A 24416-nucleotide genomic window follows, 5' to 3' on the forward strand; every position below is an offset into this window, starting at 1 on the left:
CGGTTTGGGATGTGTTCCCCCTCAGCAGGGACACCCGGCAGAACTGGCCTCTCCAGAGGGGTAAATCACCCCTTCCGCCCCCAAACCCTGCAGTTCTCCTGCCCACGCTGAGCTGTGGCTCCTGGGGCGAACCCTCGCTGAGGGGAGCGGAGGTGCCACCCGGAGATGCCCGGCGGAGCTGCCGCCACCCTCAGTGCTGAGACCCCAGAAAGGGGCACAGAAATGCCTGCCAGCGTCCTAATGCTGCAAGGGTGTGGTGAGGGGCAGGATGTGAGACCCATAGCTGTGCAAGGTTGAATTAACCTTTAATAGGAACCAATAATCGGCTACTTGTTCTGAAAGCTTGTTACATCAGGAATATTCTGAATTTTTTCCAGGGTTGGTAACCCCAGCACGCTGGAGACAGCCAGATCAGCCCTGCCTGTCCCGCAGAGCTGCTAAATGACTGCAGTGCACCAGTGACCATTTAGTTGCCCCTGACCCTTAATGTCACATTTCTCTCTCCATCCCAGAGGTCAAGTGGATGATAGTCACCAGTTTTTCCAGTTTTCTAAAGCAATTAGCCACTGGTCTCATTCTTGGGAGCTGTATCGTTATCAGGTGTTTGCTGTGGAAGAGTTTTGAGGTTTTTTCTTTGTGGAATGCAATTAATTAAGAATTAAATAATGGAAGCATTGAAAAATCGTGTATATTTTTCCTGGTTCTATGCAAAACAGATTTAATACAGCTTCACAGCTTTTAGCTGGGAAGTTTTGTTTGGGGAAAAAAAAAAGCAAACAAAACCAATGTGAATAATATTTTAAAATTAATTTCAGTTAACTCTGAGGAATTAGTAGCCTGAGTACATGAGCACTTCTCCAAAGCAGGTGAATTTAAAGGCAGTGCCCCACTGGTTTTATTTTTGCTTGCAAGGCACAGCCTTTCCCTCACTCAGCAATTATCAGTGGTGTCCAGGCTGCTCCGATGATAATGCTGCACAACGCAGGAGTGATGGAGACTCTGATGAAGGAGGTGTAAAAGAAAATAGAACTTCACGTCTGCAAATCGATTCTGCAGTTTTCCAATTTCCCCATTCAGCAACGGCACGGCCTGTGAAATTGTCCCTAGAAATCTGAAACGAAGGGATGGAGAATTCCTCTACTCTTACCCTTTAGCAAATGACATTGCCTGATACAGTTCATTTCCTTCGGTGTGGGCGCGTGGGCCGGGCTGGATTAGTGTTCAAATGCAGAAGCCAAATGTAGAATGTTTTTTAATACAAATCCCGCATTGAACTGGCACTTTGGAGCGTGAGCCTTTCTTGAAATAGCTTACCTTTGCATGGCTTTTAGTGAAGCAAGCAAATTGCCATACAAACAGGTTTAGATGTGCTTTAAGAGGCATCCATAGCAGCACCTTTGCTAAGGCTGGAGCCTTTCTCAAGTGGAATAACACCATCACCCTCTCCCCTCCCTGGAAACCTCCATCAGCACTCCTAGGATGTAGCACCACGGAGCACTCCCATGGAAGTCTGGGGATCTGGGTTTTTCACCCAGTTCTGCACAGTATTCCCTGCAGCTCTGAAGGGCAGAATGAGATGTGTTGCCTGTGCAAGCTGCTCTGAAATCCATGACAGTCACACACCATGGTAAAGCTTCATATAAATGGCATTTGCATTGCACACAAATATTTGAGCCTGTTCTTTCAGAAATTACAAGATGCTCGAAAAATTCCATCTCCCTTCTGCTGCATCGTTTTCTTTCTCCTGTTGTTGTTTTGTCTGTGAGTGATACAGGCCCATATTTGAGTGTAGAAGTGAAAAATTGGGTTCTTAGCTTGATGCTGCCACAAATTTCTTCATGCTGTTGATCAAATAATTTGATTTCATGAATTCTTGCTTTCCAGGAGACAAGGGGGACCTGTGAATAGACATATTCATGTAAATCCTTTTGTCTTATAATAGGTTTTGGTATGTATTCTAATAATTTTTGGTACTTTTTTTTTTCTTAGTTCTTCTGTCAGCAATGCACTGAAACATTTTAGGATTTTGCAAGGATTTAAAGTCCTTGTTATTGATGGATCAGGATGCTTTCACTTGTGCTTTAATTTCACATCTAATGTATCATTCCTGGAGACAGAGCTTGAAAACGTACACATGGTGGCGAAATTTTCCCATTTGATATTCCAAAGGTTCAAAATAAAAATGAAATTATGTCAACTGATAAGGAACAAACAGTCTATGTCTGTCTTTTATAAGTGACTGCTTATAAACTCACAATTGGCACTGTGTGTTCTGGGATTCTTGCCTTCAGAATAAAAATGTCTTTGTCATGAGCTCAAGAGAGAAAAGAGGAAAAGGAAAAGGTTTCAGGGGAAAGTGGACAAAATACAAACCTTTTCAGATATTTGAGAACTTAGAAGATATCCATAAAAAGAGTTTGGGCAAACAATGAAGTTATTGAAAAGGTTTTCCTTTGTCATTGCACCTGCAGAACAAGTTAATTAGAAAACTGGTTCATCTGGTTGCCTTCAGCATAGGGACAGAGAGAATATCATATCTATGAAATGGTTGGTCTGGGTCACCTGGGAGTAACCTGCCCCAGTGCTGCTGCTGCACAAGAGAGGGTGCACAGAGCACTTTTGGAACAGGCAGCTCTTGCTACACAGTACTTGGTGTGTACAAAACTTCCCATATTTTCTCCAGTCAGCAAAATGAGGATAAGAAATGCAACATTCATAGAATGCAAAATTCATAGAAAATGTGAACAAGGGTTGCAGCTTTAAAAGGGAACAAATTTTAATCCACATGAATATTCCCATTTTTGTTTTGGATATCATGATACATGATACATGTTACAGATACCCTATCATGTTTACTTTAAAGTTGTAGGAAGAGGTCACTGCATCCTGTTTGCCTTTTTTTCTTTGCCCTTTTTACTGTTTTTTTCACTGAAAAGAGGGCATTGTGAAAGGAAGGCACAGCCTATCCCCACATGTTTCATATAACTTGAAAAGAAAAAACCAAAGGCTGCAGAAACTCTTTATTTTTTCTTGACATTATGAATGGTGGCATTTTTCATGACTCTTGAGTTTAAACAAGCAAACAAAAATCCCACCAAAATAACCCCACAGTGATTTCCAGCAAAATTGTTTACCTATAAAATTTAAATACAAACTAGTAAAAAAAAAACAGTATTACTTGCTAACTCCCAAATATGTCTCAATTACTATTTCCAGTTTTTCAGTTATTTGTGCCTGTTAATTTGCACTGTGACACTGTGAGAAGCAATAGAGCTGATGCAGCTCTGAAAGCCCCTCATATTTTAATTGGAAAAATCTTGATATTCACTGTGGAACAATCTAACCTTGAAAAACAATCTTTTACTAGGTTGTCTTTAATGCATAAAACACTGCTCATTTTCTGCAATTCTGTCACCGAGGGGCACATTAATTTAGCTGCACAATAATTTAATACATCGATCCATTGATTGGAGCAGAGAGGTTTTTGTTTAGCGGTTCCAAGAAATCACACATTTCTTGCAGAATCCGTAAAAAGACAGTTCTGGCTGCAGTTTAAGTAGGGGGAATTGCAGATCATGAGGGAAAGTTGTCCTTCAAAGCCGATCGATCCCGCCCCACTGAGCACAGCGGGCGTTCCATCAGGAGAGAGGGCAGGCAGGCAGGGGGCAATTAATGGGGCAGACACCGGAGTGCTTCCCTGATTACCCCATGCCAGACACTGGCTTCGGCCGTGCTGAGCCAGCCTGGTAGAAACAAGAACCCTGATGAGATATGGCTCTGCTAATGTCAAGAAGTGCCACTTCCTAGCAGCAGGAGCAACTTTATTGAAACCATCTGTTGTTTTGGAAGACACATGTGCGCGCACACACGTACTTCCTCCTCCCAAAGTCTTTAACCTTTCTCTTAAGGCTGACTGAAATTGCAGAGCTAATCCCTCCTTAATCTCACAATGACAGGCTCTGCTGCAGTCAGCAAGTCCCAGCAGCTGCTACAAACCGGGGTGACTGGTGCCATTTAGGTGAAGTGACAGTGATGTATCCTGGAGCAGTCACTGCAGAGCAAAATAGCCGTTCTTCCACTGTCAGAATAAAGTTTGGCAGGAGTAGGGTGTGATTACCAGGAGCCTCAAAGAGAAGGCTGGAGTACCTGCACCGAGACAAGAACTCTGTACTGAGCTGGATCTCATCACTCTGTGCAACTCAGGGAACAGGAAGAACAGATTCAATGAGTTTGGTCCCCCTGAAAGCCTAATTTTTCAGCAGGTAAAGCCATCTGAAAGGACACAGCCTTGTTCAAGTCTCTGATCATCACTTTTATGGTGATCCTTCCTTAAGACACCAGGACCCTTAAGCTTCTCATGGCTGTGTTAGAGGTGAGCATCAGAGCCCAGGTTGCCAGCAGAAAATGTGGTACTGCCAGAGCATCCTCTGAGACTGAATTACTTCCAGCCTCTTTGCAAGTAAAGCATTTTTGTTGGCATTTCATGCATATCTGTGCGCTTCTTATTTCTTATTCCTAAATATGGTGTTTAAAAGAACCATTTTTAAGAAAAATTTAAGCAAATTTAATTTTTAAGCAAAAAGCACTTAAAAAATAACCAGCTCACAGCTCTTTGGAACAAACACTGCATATCAGACCTGGAATCTCTAAAATCCCTCTTGCCTGCAAACATGACCCATATCCCCTGGTCTTCCTGGTCACTCTGTAAACAAATCACACACAGATGTCAAATAATGCCCCATCCAGAGCAGGAAAAGGTGAAAAGGTGTGTTTCTATCTTTGTCTCCAGGGTTTGAACAAGTGGTTCAATCTCATCTCCAAGCCCTTCTGGCTACGTCCTCTCTACTTCCAGACAGCCCAGATCAAACAGACCCTTGCAATGATGGCAGAGGTAAGAACAGAGGAGAGCAATGACATCTTGCTGCCCCTTCTTTCCTCCATCCATTTTTACTTCTGCCTGCATGTGTGTTACTGAAACTCTGCAGCTTGTATGGCCAAACCCATAGCAGCCCCCACAGAAATATGTCACTGCTGGCCTGGCCAGTGACAGCAAAGAACTGGGACTTTAATGCACTGCTGTAGATGCAAACTGATCTCGCTGTGGTCACAGTGTGATTCAGCTGTGGGAAAGGTGCAGCAACTTCCTGAGCACTGATGGATAGAGAAAGGTGAGAGCAAAAATAAAGTGCCATTTCTGCCTGGAACAAGCCAAGAAAGGCAGGAGCAAACTAGTTTTCCTCCTTAATTGTAGGAGCCAGTGAAGCCAGAGGGATCTTTTAGCAGAAAGTAAACTTGAATTACTCAACACCATCCTGTACCCCTGGGCTGTTCTGAAGTCATCACTCAGAGCTGGTATGTTTTTGAGTTCTTCCCCTTTTCAGTATTTTTTTTTTTTTTGCATTTTGAAGAATTTGAATATAAAACATAGAATCCCCAGAGCTGCAATAGGAAGGAATGTAGCATTCCCCTTCATCTTTTCAGCCTAAAGAAAACTGGAAGCTTAATACACTGGAGTTCTTTTTAAATCTCAGAAGTCCTGTAGCTTAAAAGCAAACATCTCAGACCTCGAAATTTAATGGCTATTTTGAGTCAGTACTATCTGAAAATGGAGCAGTGTAGTGTTACTCTGCAGAAAGGTAACAACCAGAAACAATCTTAACATCCTGAAGAAGGTCATGGATAGTGTGGCCATTTTAATAATAGAGGAAAGCCCCATTTGTCAACTTCCATAAGGGAATAGTTTTAATATAGGGCATTAGTTTATTTTTTAAAAATAATTAAATAATAGGTGTGTTACAGATACCCTAATAGTTTCCCTTATTTACTTGCCCTATCCAAATTCAATTGCATAATTTATATTCTATGGACTATGATTACATTCAATTTGGAATATTTGACTGTAAAACTTCAGTTTACATATTGCTGTTTATTGGCAATTTTTACTTTCTCCTTGTTGTCAGTATCTCTATTATTGAATGGAGGGACACTGAGCTGAGGTCCAGAATGAACAAGATAACTGGAAGACAGACAGTGGCTGGATTCCTAGAAATTATGTACAAATACTGCAATAGAATACACAAAAAGGAAGATGACTGATTCTGAAATCTAAAGCAGCAAGATGGATAATGGGCCTTTCCATCATTTGTCCCCCAGCACCCCCAAATAAGGCCACACAGGTTTTGCTCACTCATTCTTTTCCCTGTGTCTAGCTGCTGTCACTCAGCTTTAGGAGATTCCAGCAGCAGTAGAGCTGTGGTGATGCCAGCTGGGATACAGAGCTGCCACCAGTTTGGGCTCCTACAGCCTCAGTGACTAAGCTGCTCCTGGGTTCCTGGGATTGTCACGGTGTACCTGGCTGCACTTCCCCACACACCCTGCCACCTCACCTCTGACAGAGAGGAATTCATATTCCAAACTGAATTCTTTTCAGTGTTTTCTTTTCTCCACTACAGGCCTGTCTCAATCATCGATGGGAGATAATTGCCAGTTTAAAAGGCCATTTGGAAAAGTGCCTTCTTGAAAGTCCTGACACGGCACAGCTTTAAAGCTTGGAACTGTGTTCCACACACAGGAGGCCTTGAACTCTCTCTGGGCAGCCCACTTTCATATCCTCTTGGATGGAACACTTTCATATCCTCCGAGCTTGTGTATTTCATGGTAATAAGCTGTGGGATTTAACTGTGCTGAGACAACATGCCTGCTCCTTAACTTAGTAGAATAAAAAAGAGCTTTCCAAATAAAAATAGTTAGGATGAAATGGTTTATATTATACTGAGACTTGGCAGAGCATTCACTTTTTGCTGTTGGGTGGCAAGGGGAAGGCTGTCCAAGGTTTCAATTCTGACATTTTAAAAATTACACCAAAAACCACTGCCTTGACTACTGCACATCCCTAGGGTGTTTTGATAAACTGACATATAAATAAAAGTAGAAATTCATATATAGATATCTGTATTATCATTCTGTAACATCCATTCATATTTAAACTTAATTATTTTGGTCTGCTACACAAATTTAAGAGCAAACACTGAAGGCCACATTGGAATTGAAAATCAGGATTCTTATTCATTCATTTGCTCAAGTCACATGCCAGGCAAGCACAGGACATACAATTCCCACAGGAAATCCAAGACAGTCACACTAGGGATCAGGAAAGCTCCCACCCTGGAGGATCCATCACTGCTACATCTGTGCTTTTTTTGAACCTGCTTGTGCCTCCAGGACTAAACCTGCTGATCAGCCAGGGTACAAACTGGTCTGGCTGGGCCAGCGAGGGCCTGTGTTCCCATGGGCTCCTTGTGAAATCTTCAGGCCACTGCAGCAACTCCTCAGCAGGCTCAGCCTTCCCTGCCCACACCTGGCTTGGCAAGGGCTCCTCCCCTGCAGGGAATGACCTTTCCCTCCTGCTGCCCCAAACAAACAGGAAGGGAAAACTTGTCCACCACATGAATGCCCAGGAATGGAAGGGCAGGAGAAAAGGAAAGAATGTCTTAGTCATTTTCAAATTTGTCATGCTTGCTTGTTACAGGCATGAAAAACTCTGAGTTTGGTTCTTTTTCTAATAGTAGCAATAGTACAAATGCTAAAAGGGAAAGTCATTTTATTGCCACTTCCTTCTTGCAGAGCCTGTTCGCATTTCAAGCATGCGCTGTGCAGGCAAGATCTCAGGGCAGTCCCTCTTATTCACCACACTTTTTACATTTCAAATCAGGGGAAATGAAAATTTTCCTCTATTTACCAAAGATGGCAATTGCACTTTGGGGACCTGGTAAGACAATAAAGTACCATTTTTAGCAGCCAGCATAGCCACTCAGCTAAAATATTAAAATCTTTATAAATAAGGATTTTATAAATTCAGATCTGAATAAAGGTTCATCTTTTTATCATTAAAAAAAATTAAACTCACTTCTGCCCACGTTCCCTTGGAGGCAAAGGAAATGCTGGGAGAAAATTCACTATAAGCCAGACATTTCTCCACAGAGTAGTGGAAATGAAACTTGGGACAGAACTTAGTTCTTCCAGTGACTGAAATATCAACAGCTGGAAAAGCAAAAGCATGTATTTCTTGAGGGGGGGTCCTATCTGCTAATGGTAGTAGTCCTCTATGTCCTCCTGAATTTATATGCAGATTATTGATCTTGGCATTGCAGCTTTTATGTCAGGAGTAATGGAGCAAAGCATACACACGTTAAACATAATATACATAATTTGAGCATATATGTAATACATTATGTATTGTATCTACTTTCCATGAAGTATATAGGCCTGTCATTCAGCTAAACAGAGACAGACCTGGAATTAGATACAACACACATTCTTAAGTGTAAAGCATCTGTTTCAACTAATATATTAAACCCTTTACCTTCGAGCCAGGGGCCAGGCTCAGCTCCTGCCTCATTGTTCTCCTCTCGAGCTGAAATGTGGGATTAGTTCCACTCCCTGAATTCAATGCATAGCTAAGCTTACCTGACGTGACTTGAGGACAGCTCCTCAGCAGGGAGGTTTGAAACCTAATAGTGGAACAGGAACAGAGAAAGTCCCCAGCGAGCCAGCGCAGCAGCGTGTGAAAGGCGGAGCTGCCGCGGCTCGGGTGGGAGCTGGGGACTGCTCCTGGCAGCCACACACGGCAGAGCAGGAGGCAGCTCCACGAGAAGCGGCTCTCTCGGTGATGGAAGGAGGAGAAACTCAGTGCCAGCATTCTGGAAAGTTAGCTTGACTGGAAAGTTCGTATTGCAAAGTATGGGATTTAACACAGGAGTCTCTTCCAAAAGCCATTTGGTGTTTCAAGTGCATCCCGGTTTTCTTTCTTAAATGTTACAGCATAGAGAGGGAAACAAAAGAATTAGCAGAGGCAAAAAGGATATGAGCCAACTCTGAGTGCCAGAGGAAGGTGTGAATGTCACACTGCAGCACTCCACACTCAACAGCTGGTGTCCTGATTCCAGAAGAAAATTCAGAGTGAAAGAAAGAGCATAGAAAATAAAGGGAACACACAGAGCAGCGGAGAGCAGAGATGCCTTGCAGAGACAGGGAATTTGTGTCCTGTAGCAGTGATCTCACTCCAAGCTCTGCTTCACCAAATCTGCCCAGAGCTGCACATATCAGCATTTCTCTGTGAAGTCTGTCAGCACCACAGCCCAAACGCTCTCCCCTTCAGTGACACACTCCTGCCAGCAGGACTTGGCTGCTGCTGCCTGCCAGTGATTTTAGTTTGCTCAGACACAAAGGGCTGGTGCAGATCCACAGACAAAGGGAATGTGTCACCAGTTTAGTGACTTCTGGGTCAGGAGCAGCTCCCAGACAAGAGGCCAGGACAGTGGGCTGCCTGCTGTCATCATCCCAGCAGCCAGTGCATGGCAACCCCCCTGGGTTACCTCTGCTGGGCTCTTTCCATGAGGAAATAGAGGATGGATGCTTAATGGCATCACTAATTCAAATTTTCACTTTTAATTTACACAAACAAACAAAAAAAGCCAAAACCAAAAAACCAAAGACTATTTTGCATGACCCTAAGGTGGAAGCAAAGAAAACACACCCCAGCTCTGTATTTGCCCAGGCTGGCATTTCCCCCTCACTTTGCTCTGAGCCAGACCCTTGACTTTTACCTCCATTCTGTTGATTTTGTGGCTGAGTATTTCTGAACTGCAACTGTGCAGCTCAGCATCACTTCAGAACTGAACAGAGCTTTGCTGTTTTACAGCAGTGGAGCATCCTTAATCGAAGAAAAAGCTCGGGAGAATGGCAGCACGTAATGAATGCAGTCCAATTTCCAACCAGCAATATTCATTTCAAGGCCAGGATCTTTCAGCCTCCCTGCACTGCCACACATTACCTGCCAAACCTTCCCACACTTGTGGACTGGAACAATACCAGAAATGTTGATTAGAGTTAGTCAGTAAATAACATAGGATGAAAACAAATTAGGTAGTAAAAGGACCCTTGAGAAATTAGGAAAAAAGCTCTCTAGCCTTTCAGCTTATTCATGATTTACCAGAAAGTTGTATAATGTAGCAGGCCTAAGAGCCAGCTAAAATACTTCTAAGACCAAAATATCCCAGTTTGAATTATTATGGTACCTACTGAAAGCCTGGGGAAGTATTTAAAGTAAGTTAAAAAGAAAACTGACACTCTCCCTTCCCCCCACCCCAAACCTTTGATTAAAAAAAAAAAAGGCAACAAAAATGCTAATCTTCTGTGGTAAAGCAGAAAGGCTTAAGAAGTGGCTGACAAACAGCATGAATTATTCAGGGACAAGGTTACTGCTATTCCATACACATTGCTCCAGAGTGCCAGCACAAAGCCACATAAGCACAATAATTTCTACGAGTGTTACAGTGATAAAATAGTTTATAGTAACCTCCTTTAATTGCATCAACATAATACAGCCTTTCTGGATCTTTAATGCTCCATAAAAGACTCTCTAAAAATGAAGGGCCTGATCCCAGCGAAAATGGAACAAGTTTAATATATTATGGGACTTTAGGAGGGCAAGTGTTCTGCTGTGTTGAATGAGTATGGTCAGAAGCAGTCCCATTCTTCCATCTGCTATCGTGACTCAGATTTAGAGTTTCTATGTTCATATCATTACAATCTTCCCTGAGTCCACAAGAAACCTTGTCCTGTTGCAGACTGCAGTCACATCTTTATATCTGTACACAGGTACATCTCTTTAGCAAGAAAAGGGGAGGAGGAGCAGGCAATCTGGTTTTACAGATGAATGACCAGAGCGATTGCCCAGACCTCAAAGCACAGGAGGGAACCTGTGCAATACACTTGCTGCACATGTTTGGGAGGAGGCATTAACAGCCTCCACAAGCCTACTCTTGGCCCAGCTCCCAACCCAGCAGCTTGGGTTCTTGCTGAGAAGCACTGGAACACCTTTGTCTCCATTGTATCTTACTTTGTGACTCACCTGCAGATCTGCAAACCCTTTGGCCTGCTGCCCCACAGAGCTCATTAAGGAAACAAGCTGAGGTCTGGTTGGGGGAATCAGAATAAGGGACTTACTAATGAGCTATTCTAAAGAGGGCTGCACATGACCCAGCATCTCCAAAGCACAAAGCAGGGTCTGTGAATGTATCTCTGACCAAACACCAGGCCAGTCAGAACCATACTTGCAGTCTTGTTAAGGAGCCCCTCAGCCCAGAAAGACCCTTTATTGCCACTCATAACTACACAGCTGTGGTTAGACTCTCAAGGGAGACAACTTGCTGCTGGTGTCACAAGGAACATCATCTGATGCTGCAACACATCAGGTTGATGAGGAAGACAGTGTGGTTGCAAACAGCAATGCTGTTGACTGCACAGATGTATGCAATGATTTTTCTTCTGCCAGTGGGTTTTGGAAGAGGATGGGAAGTAGAAAAACAGTCCCAGAGAAGCTCGGTTACAAAAAATCCAAAGGTAAAGCTTCCTGTTAAACACATAGCAGTCAAGTTAAAATTATAGGTGACAATTACTGTAACTTGATTAGGCACAATAGCAAATTCACTTCCCTAAATCACTTTCACAACTCTCCTAGGAGGTCTGAAAGATGTAGTATATGAGGTTCATTTAATTTCTAATGTAGTAATTATCACTACTGAAAAAAAAATAGCGGTGACAGACCCAGGAAATAAATTTAGCACTTGAGGTTTTAATAAAATTTTTATGTGCAACCCCGTTGCTTAGAAATTGTTTAATCAATCTTATCTGGTTCACAGACTTTCTGCTGAGCTTTTGCTTCATATTATTACAAGGCAATATGCTGCAGCACCTTCTCAGCATCCCAAGTTGCAAAGCCACAACACTGTTGTATCTAAAGCCAGTGCAAGCTCCTCTTTCAGTTGTGAACACCCACAGTTTTGTTCATGTGCCACCAGTTGTTCTCAGGTTACAGAGCTGGTTTAAGAGCTGGTAACTCCAGAGTAGGGTCCAGTCCTACCTGGTGCTGGAAGGGATCTCTGCTCTAGGCAATAAGAGGTATCTAGTGAGTTAAATCAGGTTTTCAAGATAGCAGTGTGTAGGAGACACTGCCAGTCCTGTCTGAAGGGACTTCATGTTCCAAACTCTGATACAGCCCCTTGAGAGGAATCCATCCCAGCCTCTCCTGGCCCCTCCAGGCTCATCCCATGGGCACACCTGGAGACCAGCCCAGTGGTTTGCTCAGGGGTATTGAAGACAGATAAAAAAAACTAAGCCTGCAATCCAGGATTAGTAGATTTTCTCAGGTTTTCCTGACTCCAGAGGTTTTTCCTTAAAATTTGAATTTTCCCAAGCTCCTGGGCACAGGTAAAGAGAACATTGAGCCCAGGTCTCCTATCCTGCTACTTACAGGGTCACTGCCCTGCATAAATTAAGCTGTAATGGTTTGTTTCTGTTTGCAAACCAGGTCGTGAGAGTAGCAGAGAAGTTAAAATGCAGTAATAAGTATCTAGGAGGAAAAACCCAGCAGGATTCCTGGCCTATATCAGTATTCCTCTTATTTAGCCTAAAAAAGTCCAGCTCCTCTGTTGAACCAAATGATTCTCACTGCTGAGTTGCTTATAACTGTTTTAAAGTGTGCCAGTGTGAATTACTTAGCACCACTTTAGTTGATTTTGGTCCCATTCCAAAATCCGAGGAACGAGCATGGCCCTTACTGGGCTCTCTTCATTTTTGTCCATCACTAAAAGTGATCCCTCAGTCAGTGGGATTTGGCTCTGTTCTTTCTCTTTGCTGGAACTCTCTGCCCCAGCACAAAGAACAGTCAGTCATCCAAGCTGGCGATTCTCTTTTCCTGTTTGCAGTTAGCACAGTAATAATTTCTGGAGTGGCTAACAGGTAAATTGATAGCCTCCAGATCAATTAAAAGAAATTCAATAAATATTTGGGCATCATCATAAACAAAATGCATTCAGGACCGCGTGTTCCACTCCTGCAAAGGAGGTTTGTTAGGTGAGAGCATCTTAAAAAGACACAGCCTGTGTGTCCTGGCCCAGCTTTTGGTCCTTGCCACAGTTTCAGTGCTGACCCCTCTGAGAGCCTGGCAGGCAGGAGTGGCAGTGCAGGACTGGTGCCAGGGCACAGTGGACAGGAGGCTCTAAAATGATGAAGCCAGAGCCATCCAGCATCTTCCAAAGCCTCACGAGTCCAAGGGCCAAAGATGCAGGATGCCACAAATCCTCACTTACCCACACTGGGAGCTCCTCAGAAGGTCAGTTAGCAACCACTTTAACCAGGCACCCCAAAATTCCCATTCCCTGGTCTTTGCTTTCACTTGTCAGTGCAGCATCAACGCCACAAAGTGATCAATTAAAGCACACCTGAAGATAGGAATTCTCTTTCCTGACTTTCTAAGTTGGCCTCTGTGTGTCATTTTGACACACTAAATAACTACAGCATGTAAATACTCGGTGCAATTTCATCTTGAGGGCCCATGCAGGAACTGTTTGAGCTGAAGGAAAGTACAGAGGGAAGCTGTCCTCGAAAAAGCTGTGATGCAGAGAAACATTTGCCAGCATCTTCACCCAGAGCTGGATCCGAAGGCCACTGCTGCCATCTGGTGTCACTGTCACCCATGAGGAGAGCTGGAACATCGCAGGCAGACGTTGCTGCTGCATAAATGAGAAGTGACTTGATCTCAGACACAGGAGGGGGAGGACTCTGCACATCCAAGCTGCCTTGTATCCCTCTCCATCTCAAAAGAACCAGTTTGTGTGCTTGAATGTTGCAGCAGGAGACACAAGAAAGAAGGGAAATTGGTTACAAGACTCTTTGCTGGCAAGAGACACAACCTGGCAGAGTGAGTTATGGATCAGCAGGTCTGGACATCCTGCTCCATAAAAGCCACTGGGAAATGCTCATGAAAGGGGAAGGTTTGCAAAGCTACAGAGCAGAGCAAGAACTTTAGGTCTTTGGGAGCTCAAACCTGAGCCTTGTGGGGAGGGGGAGGCAGTGTCTCTGTCATGAGTCCAAGGTCTTCAAGCCTTGGCCTTAAGTAGTTTTACATAAGAAGGCAACATTCTCTTAGGGCTAAAATGTGTCTCACGTTTCCCAGAGGGTGCTGTCTAATTATGCCACTCACCTCGTTAGATGGGCTTATGGCTCCAGTGTTTTTTCTGAAGTAACAGTCACGGTGCACATCAGGAAGAACCCTAAGGGAGATGGGTTTCAGAACTCATCAACAGGCAAGGCCCCCCAGAATGGCTCTAGATTTGGGCAGCTGGACATTAATCATGACCTGGGTTTTGGTCCTCCAGTCTCACCAGGGTTTGCCAGCCCCATAGCCACAGACACGTCTCTGCACTTCATGGAGAAAAATAAAGGGACACAGCAGCAGTGGTTTGCTGCTGTAAATCCTACAAGGTTGTAAATCCTACAAGGATTTAGATGTGGACTTGACTTTACACACTGTGAAGAACTCCAAAGAAGCTGCAGGAGGGTGATAAATGGGGATTGGGGTGTTGGCCACAGGAGGAGCTGTGTCCAATTCCCTGCTTTGGCAGAAATTTCCTGTGCTGTTTTAAGTAGATCATGTAGGTGCAGCACCTCAAAGCCTCATGGGAGTCAGCCTTTTACATCCCTGGGGACTTAGCACGAGAGCCACAGCTCTAAAATGAAATTCCCCTGCCTTTCAAAGCTGCCCTGATGCTAAATCTCATCAGGGGACTCGGGTGCAAAGCTAATGGGGAAAGAGGGGCTGTTAATCAAGAGGCCTTGGGCAAGATTGGAAAGGAAAACAGCCTGGATAGCCTGGTTAAACCATGGAACTGCTTCGAGAAAAGAAGAAAATATCTCTTGGGAGAGTCTGTAGGAAAAGAAATGTGATTTTTGGGATCATTCCCTAGCTAGTTTCTGCATCCTCCCCAGTCTTGGTGTGGCCAGTTCCCTGCAGCATCTCCCACTCAGAGCCCAAGATGCCAGAGCTGGGGCAGGATGGGGCCAGGAGCACTCACCCCTCCACTGTGCTCCCCCAGGTCTGGGTGAGTTCCAGGCTCCCCAGCCTCTCCTGGATACAGCAGAGCCAAAGAGCCCCAAGAAATATATACAATGCATGAAATAACCAGCAGTAAGGGAATAGTAATTATTTGATCAGCTCCCAGGGTATCAAACAGCAGTAAATTGAGCTTCAGTTTAAAAAGCAGACAATTTTCAGTGTCATACCACGACATTTTTCAAAGCTAATTTAACTATTCCATTAAAAAATGAAAACATATTCAAATTAAAACACCCATAAGATATGAAAAGTGGGGAGAAAAGCCTTATTGGAGAGAGGACATGAAATGCATCAGTAATTTCCCATCAGGCAACAGTTCCCTTAACTGACCATGACAGTCAAAGATGAAATAGAAATTTCTATATCAAACAGGAACACAAAGGAGAGCTGACCTTTGATCAAATGTCTGTTTGTAGTTTTGACAAGAAAATTTGCATTAAAATAATTTATGCTGGACACTTACAGGAGAAGTTAACTCCCAGCATGTAAAGGAAGAGAGAGGTCAAACCATCCTTAACCAGCCTGTCAGATGAAAGCCACTCTCTCCCAGCTGCAGAGCTATGTGAAGTTTCCAGCCATTCAGGCTCTTTTTCTGAAATCCCAATGCTGCGGGTTTTGTGATGCAATTTTTCAAAGTGCTATTTATGCAGGGGTGGGAAAAGCCTGCTTCAGGCAAACAAAGGCTTTCTCACACAAAGAAAGCCCACTTTTAGCATAGCAGCAGATGGCATCTAAAAAAATCAAAAAGCACCAATTAATTATAATATTTAAGCTATAGGTTTAGCTAATCTTCCTTGTCTTCCAGCAGGAAAAACAAATTTAAAAGAAAAATAAAAAAGAAAGAAGCTGAGAAGGGAGATGTGGATCTGTTTGGACCCAGAGCAGTGCTTTTCCAGGGAGCTGCAGAGGGGTGAGTGCTGCCCCTTCCTGAAAGCAAATGTGAGTTCCCAGCTTACAGCTCAACTCTGCTGTGAGGTGCAGGTGTTGAAATATGCAGCTGAGAAATATCAGTTGAATGAGGTATTTTGAGATGGTTACATAAGTAAGAGGGATTTGTAGACAGCCAAAAGAATAGGGAGATGTTTGGCTTATCTTGTCAGGAAAATTACTGCTGCTGCTTATTTGAATTCTTATTACAACTGCACCATAACCACAACCATTTTTTCATACAGGTTTTTACAGATGGCCCTACATGGTGCAGCTAAGAGATTTACCAGATTCCTTCAGGGAATTATGCCCTTTCAAATACATGTGTTAACCTCTTAGATTTTCTCCTTTCTTCCTAATACTTATTTAATATTTCCCAGGTTGCCCAGTTTCCTCACAGGCATCATTTTGCAGCCCTCAGTTTTACCCCTAATTTCTCCCCAGTGAGGACTGTAGGACTGAGATGGATTTTTGGATGCTTCCAGGTCTCCTTTGTCCCTTTACTTTGATTTATTTCTGCAATAATAACTCACAATCACAGATGCTTTTAGTTTGTTAAGGACACCTCAGAAGGCATCCCCAGAGGGTTGGTTCTGCCTCTTTTGTTGCCTTTTAACTGGAAGTTGTGCCCGGTTGCCGCTTCCCAGCAGGAATATTTTCCCAGGGAAGCTGTTGAGGTTGGGAGTTGCCTGGGTCTGGCCAGGAGAGGTCAGTGAACACCCAGTGAACACACGGAGCCCACGGGCTGCAAACCTGCTGCTGAGACTTCTGCATTCCATGAACATGAGCGTTTGGCTGGGGCTGCCAGCACTGGAGGTGAGCAGCTCATCCCAGGTCCCCCGGTGCCAAGACAGAAAGCACTCAGCATTTTGGGAATGCTTTGGTTGCAGGTGAGACCTCTCAAAGGGATGCTTTCCATGCTTCCCTCTCTGCCTCCCAGCTGATTGAGCTGCAGGAGCCCAAACGTCCAACCAGACAGGTGAAGGCAACAGTGGCCTTGTGCCAAGGGAGACGTGGTGACACCAGGGGATTGCCCTCCAGAGAGGGGTGGCAGTGGGAAGAGAAACTGAACCGGAATTTTACAGCAAAAGCCAAGTAGCCAAGCTTTCTCTGCTCCATCTGTTCCTTGGGAGTCACTACTTTTGTTCCTATTCAATTCATTTTATAGATTTTGAGAACTCTCCATGATCCCAAAACATCTATTTCCTGAACCTATTATGGTGTGCTGCTTATTTCAAATGTTCACACTCTTGGTGTTTCCTCTCACTGCAGTTTGAGATTTAATTAAAGATTTCTCCTATTTCTTAGTAAATAAGTCCTTCAGGATCATGGTAGCTTTTTAATAAACTTCAGCTTGACTCAAGCATCTGCAACACTGTCAACACAGGTCTTTCCTTCCATCACGAGGCCCTTTAGAGGACAGGGTTACAAATATCATGTTGCCCCTTTAACATATTTAGGTAATAGATAGTAGATACATGCTGATAACAGGCACACACACTTGTCCTGGGGACTGCCAGGATATTAAATTAGTGTTTCGGAAGTGCCCTGAAATGCTTCTGCTGGGAACAGGTGCACAGCTCAAATGTTACCATGGCATTTAGGTCTGGAGAGGAAATCTCCTGGTAAAGCTTACAGACAATTTACAGCACCCACAAAGAGGGAAGTTGGGACTCATGACTGAATTAAAATGAATTAAATCTCAGAGGGTGGGATCAGGGCTGTGATTCCCCAGGAGCAGCACAAGCAGATTTGCCTTCACCAACCTCTTTCTGCTGCTTGCTTAGTGCTCAAAAGGAAAGATTCAGCTGAGCAACTTGAGCTGCTTTTCCTGCTGCTTGGAAATTAGAGCATCTCATTTCAAGCAGATATTATCTGACTTCATTTGAGCTACACCATTTCATGCCAGAGATGAATCTTGTTCTCTGAATCAGAACTGCCATACAAGGAGATTCTTGCCCTAGTCCACCTGCTTCTTTACCCCAGGGCAGGGATTTTCATTCTGTGGCATCTCCACAGGGACCCCAGGGATGGCGTGAATGGTGCCTGAAAAAAAAAAAAAAAAAAAAAAAAGCCCATATTCAACCAAGAGAGAGCCTTCCAGAAACCTCAGGACCAAATCTTTGGTCACTGAAAATCACCTTTTATGAGAGTGGAAGAGTCTCCACCTGCTCCCTGAGGTCTAAGTATGCACAAGGGTAAAGGAAGCCACATGCTGAGGTTCCTAAATTGCTGCAGCTGATTTTCTACCATAAATAATGAGTGAAACTTATGGGTGAGAAACTACCACAGAGCTTGGAAGGCAAAGCCCAAGTTTGATGGCTACTGCTTGTCCACAGTAAATGTTTTCCACTCAAGCTCCTAACTGTGAGCTGAAAGGAGCCAAAAATGGCTTATGAGTTATTACTTGCTGGCCTCTGTGGCACAAGATCTTGGTGTTGCATGAAAGCAAAACCCCTGGAGTATAAGGCTGGGAAGAGTGAGGCTACCCAAGGCTAGGGCAGCTCTCTGCAGCAAACCATATCAAGCCATGGGAGAAGAAGAACAATGTGTTCTGCTTAAAATAAACACCAAGCAAACAAAATTAAAATAAAAAGTAAACCCACAGAAAAAAAGCAGCAGCAGTGCAGTGAAGAGGCAATGCACCCAGCTATGCTCAGGACATGTGGCCAAGTGTTTGGCCTGAGTAGGTGGATGGAGTTGGAGCAGCTCTGCCTGCAGTGCTCTGGGGACAGTGAGCAATGTCACAAGCTCCCAATGTCACCCCAAGGAGTGGGTGGTGGCTACTGTGGCCAGCAGTCACCTCTGCTGGAGGCTCCTGCACAGGACGGGCACAGGGCTGAGCACAGCCTGTCTCTGCTAGCAGCAGCTCAGAGCAGTCTGTTTCGGGGGTCAATATCCAAATATTTCACTCTAGGGCGGTGCTGTCTGCTCTTCCCCCGTGCCCTCCGTGCTCTCTGTGGTTTGATTTGCAGCCCAAAGCCACAGAAGCTGTGAGTGAGGACAGAGGGGTCTGTCCATCTTATTTCAAGTGTAGCCTTCTGCCCTGTAAAGGCACATCATAAATCCCTCCAGCACTGGGAAGAAGCAAATGAAGGTCACAGGAGGTGGAAGGAAGCAGGTGGCCTTCTGTCCCGGCCACCCATGCCTCCTTCACCACCACGACAGGGACAGCAAAGCCAAGGCAGTGTCAGAGCCGCTTTCATCTCCTGCCAGCACAGTCCCCCCAGCCCCAGCTCCCTCCAGAGAAGGGATGGGATTGAGGAGCCCTTCCCACCCTGGCACCATTCCTGGAGGCAGGACTGGGGCTCAGCACCCCTTGGAGGCCTGTGAACCCACTGGTGTGACTTGTCCCCACTTCGTCCCCTCTTGTGACCACTGAAAACATTTTATTGTATTTTTCCCCCCTGGACAGTCCTTGGCTATATCAGCTCTTTTCCTTGCATGTTTAGGAAGGTGGCCAGAGACTATTATAACATAGAAAAGCCTCCAAATATCCTCAAAAATAAAAGACTTCCAGCACACGCCCTCATAAGCACTGGTTGGGAAGAGCCTCATTAAACCAGAAAACATTCAAGGACACATTTAAGCCCCACTGACACCGGTGTTCTCCTGCAGAGAGGCCACCATCCCAGAGCAAAGCTGGAAAGCTATCACCTGGTTCCTGGATGGTGTCTCCAGCAGGGTTTTTGGGTTCCATTTCACTGTTAACCTCATTGCTACCAAATCAAACTGAGCTCAAACAACCCTGAGCCTGTCATCCTGCTGGTGTTCCCTGCAAGTGTCCTGTTCAGAGCCTGGTGAGCAGTGACAGGCATTGTACAGGCCAGCTGCAACAGAGGGACAGCACCAAAAACCAAAGCAGATGGATTTGGTAAGGAAAACTGGCACATTCCTTGTGCTGTGTGTGAAGTGGGTTCACCTGGAGGAGTGCAGAAAGCTGAACCCCTGCCAGAGGAATAATCTGGTAAACTTCCTAATGAATATTTCTGCAACACAAAGTCTCTTTGTGGATTTAAATTAATCTAAAGCACATTCATTAATTCATAGCTAGGAATTGAATTATATTTTGTTGCTGACCTCCATGTTGTTTGTCTGTAACTAGATTTCCCCTTAAAGGCAGCAGCACTATTTAATCATAATGCCAACCTTTGGATCTACTTCAGCAGCAATTACCCTGAGCTTTGACTTTGATATAATTTATATTTCAGAACACATCATAAATAACTCTTTCTTCTCCTTTCAGTACAGCTGTGTGAATGTGCACAAACCCATGGAAATGTGAATCACAGCCTATTTATCTCATTCAGGCTGTGTGAGTGAATGCTGCTGCCTTGGCCACATGTCCCTGGCCACCCCTGTCTGCCCCATGGTGACATTTTTCTGTTCCTGTGGTGTGAGATGAGAGCTGTGTGTGCTCATCATGGAGCTCCACCAGCAATACCACCAGGCAGAGGGTCCTGAAAGTGCCATAAGATGGACCAAAACCCCTTGCTTGGATACAGAAGAAAGAAAAATTCAGTGCAGGTGTCAGCAAATTTCAGTGCAGCAAAATTTGAAAGCCAGCAGTATGAGATTCCCAACAACCCTAATAAAATTAACACCAAATCATCAAAAATCCCATGAGATTCCTGCTGCTTTGGATCTGGTAGCTACAGAGCTGCAAGTAGCAGGAGAGGTAACTCGTGCTACAGCAAACCTGGTGGCCTTGGGCACGTTTAGATGCTGTGTTTGCACCCACAGGGGAGTTAATCCTGATCCTGCTGACTAACACTGCAACTGTTGTGGAAACACCCTCTGAATGCACAGGAGGGTTTGCAGGCCTGTGTTCATGAGGGGAAATAACAGTGAAGGTGCAGCACGAGCTCTGTCACACTGGTTTTTGAGCTGCCATCAGTAAAGTGCAGGATTTTAAATGTGTCTGTCAAGACTGGCAGGAAGGGGTGGGGGGGAAAGCTGCAGAAATCTTCAGTGTGTAATGAGCAGAGTTGGATCTTCACAGAAGAAGTGGGTTTTTACTGTTCCTTAGTTTGTTCTGGATGAGTTTCACCAAGAGGATGGCAGATTGCAAAAATCATTATGCATTGATTTTTTTTTTTTTTCATTTTTATCCTAATGTAAAAATGAAACTACAAAGTGCTTCTGCAGGAGTCCAATATAGCCTTGCAATTAAATTCAAGTTGCTTTCATGAAGAATGACAGCCCAGTGGTGGGAAGAAACCTGCAAAAACAATGCCTAAGTCTGTCAAAGCAATCAAATAACATCTGTTAACTTCTGCTCAGGAACAGAACTTCTGGCATCTCCCAAAACCTCCTTAATCTCAACAAACACACAATAAACCTGCATGATGAAGGCACAGCTTTCATGAATCCAGTGAAAACCCATGGCTTCCCAAATCCCAAAGTGTTGTTTCACAGAAATGTTTGTCACATCCCAGTGGTTGGGTACAAACCCTGCCTTTTGGCTACCCTGGGGCTGGTGCATCCCAGATGAGGCAGCCCAAAGGGGAACCTGAAACCTCAATCATCTAAGCCATAAATTTAGGTCTTTTTAAAGGATGGGAAAGTGCCATAAGTCTTTCATGTTCCTCAGCCAGCACAAGGGAGGACCTGAAACGTGAGGGCTTTGGAACATCACCATGCCCCTTGGCTTTACAGTGATTTTTCAAGGCAGTTGCTGTCCATCATGTTTTCCACATAGACCAGGTGGGCCCAAAAACAGCAGCTGTGACTGTGACCAGCTCCTGCAAAAGAGTTCTTTCCACCCCTGTCTGGCCTCTCCCATCACTGGGAGAACTCAACCAGTGGCTTCTGTATCAAGTTTAGCTTTGTGCATCAGGCTGGTGGGTCAGGAGCCCACCCTGAAGCTCCAAGTGGAAGAGACACTACTAATGCTCATCCTTTCAAAGTAAAATTCTTGTTCAAGTCAAGTTTCTGCTTCTCAGCTTCAACAGGGCTCCATCACCCTGTCAGGACATCAGTCCTACCAGAGGTGCCTTTCCTGGCCAGAAGTCACCCAATGGCTGATACAGCTGCACAATCCTCTGCCACTTTTCACTGTCACTCAATAAAAAGCCTTTGAGGTAACAACCTGTGTTTTTTCTATCTGATTATTCTTCATTGGGTTGCTTATAAGCGAAGTGCCATCCAGAGACAGTGGCCATGGCCCATAAATTTAATTACTAACCTTTAATTCATGGGTGGCAGAAACAGTTCTTCAAGCATCTGAGTTAATCAGGCTTTGCTGACAGTGGCAATCAATTGTTCAGCAGCCTGCTTTTTGCTTAATTACTGTTGGACTACATTGCATTTTCAAAATGTCAAGAATCCTCTTTTAGAAAAGCAATAAATCATTTCCATGTGGTGTGCCAGGCTGGGGTAGGAGACTATTATTCTCTCACACCTGACCTTGGTTACAAGGAACAGAAATTGATCATTTACTGTACCAGTGAAATATCATTTAAGGAAAAGTGAACATTAACTAAGAACTTCAGCTCCCTAAAAGGAAAGAGAGTTACTTTCTGGCCAAGGAAGATGCTGGCAGGGGGATGTGACTCCATTAAAACTCTTCTGACTCTTCTGTTAATGAGGCACCATCTGCACAGGGAATCAATATCAGAGTATCAATTTCAGCAGGAATCCACAAAGCACTTGTGCCCAGGTTTTCACTGTGCCCCAGGCAGAGACACCTGATTCCTGTTCTTCTGGTATGAGGCCAGGATATTTACACGTCAACCAAAGAGTTATCCAGTCCTCTAACTTTCAGAAAGGATGCTCCAGAGAAGGCAACTTAGCCAGTTTGAACTTGTTGAAGACAAAAATCTTGGCTGTCAGGGATTTCATTAATTAGAAAAATTAAGGCACTTCTCAGAACACATCTCCAGCCTCACCTGGAACATCTCACTGCTGGCACCCATGGACTCTGTGGGTGTGGGTGGAGGGACCATGAGGTGGAGCTGTGGCCTTCACAGCAAGGGCCTGAGAGGAAACTTTCCAGAGCACAGCTCTGCTCCAGCTCCTCAGCTGGCCCTGATGCTGCCCTGGGGGAATGTGCCAAGGGTCTGCCCATTCCCATTGGCCTCCATCTCTGAGAGGTAGTGAGCAATTTTTAATTGTGTGTATTTCCATCAACCAAGACAGGAGAAACCTGCTCCCCACTCAGTCCCCAGAGACCAGTGGGGTAGCAGTAATAAATGACACCTTCCTGGCTGAGAAATGGGAGGTGTTTTCAGGAGCAAGATTGTGCTCGAGTATGCTGAAAGCAGTACATGGGCTGTAGCTGGTGTCAGCCAAGATGATATGAAGATAAAAGACATCCTCTGAGAATTCTGCCAGAAATAAGAAGGAAGAGGCTGTGTGGAATCATATGGATCAAATTTCCTTTCTCATTGTGTTTAATAGAAAAGCTTTTCACCTCCCAAGGGTACCAATGAAAATTTTCTTCAAGTCAGAGGTAGGATGAGTTTTTGGGCTTTCTTTTTTCATTAAACATACATGCATTCAGAAAATAAAAACCTTTTTTCCCTTTTAGAAAGCAGAGCTGATTAGAGCCAGGACCCAACAACAAACAAACTGTGATCAAAGAATGAAAATGAAGCAATAAAATGTTCAACACTTTCAAGACAATAAAAACCATTTCTTAGTAGAAAAACTAAAAAGAAGAAAGACACAAAAGAAGTCTCTAGCCTAAACTAACATTACTGTTTTCCTTCAATTCAAAACAGATTTAACTTTTCTCCCCATTTTTGCCAATGGCACCTGTCTCACCAGGAGTGTGGCTGAGTGTCATCACCCTTTGGTTGGAACGTGCTGCTCTGGTGGCAGCTGAGTGTGACAGGCTGTCAAGGAGCTTCCCAGTGTGACTGTGCCACAAGTTTGGAGGGATCCTTGCCACCAGAGTGGGGACATGAGCCAGCACCAGGAGAGAACATCCCTGCAGACCCACCACCCATTATCTGTGTTCTTCCTGTGGTTCTCACTCCAGATCTTCCTGTGATTCCAGGGGGAAATCCCATTGTCTAATGGGCTTTCCTCTGTGTCTCACCTCTCCACAGTGTCCCAGTTTCTCCTCATCCCTGGCCACCATGGCCACCACCAATGCAGCTCCTCCAGGGAGAAGGGCAACCACGGCCACCCGTGCCCGGGGTGCTGGCAGAACTTAGGGATTTATGTCCATCTGTCTGTGCTGTCAGCTCAGACCAGAGCTTTGTTTTTCTCGTTATTTAACATTCCCAGCTTTGTCCAAAAGGCAGCAGCACTAGAGGGCACTGCCTGCACGTGTGAGAAAAGGGGACATGTCTCCAGCCATCCCCCAGGACACACAATTTTGGCTGTTTGCTGGCACCTTCCCTTCTCACCTGTGCCCTTTGTTTAGGGAAAAACATGGAGCCAGCTGGGGCCATTAATTTTACTGGCTGCAGATGAGGTTGGCAGCACAAGGTGATGAACAAGATCACTCCCAACAAACAGATCTGGGGAAGCCAAAGTGAGACATTATCAGGCAAGCTTGTTCCAGGCCCAAAGCAGGCAGTGA

The sequence above is a fragment of the Vidua chalybeata genome, chromosome 12 (genome assembly GCF_026979565.1).
Source record: "Vidua chalybeata isolate OUT-0048 chromosome 12, bVidCha1 merged haplotype, whole genome shotgun sequence".
NCBI classification, from domain to species: Eukaryota; Metazoa; Chordata; class Aves; order Passeriformes; family Viduidae; genus Vidua; species Vidua chalybeata.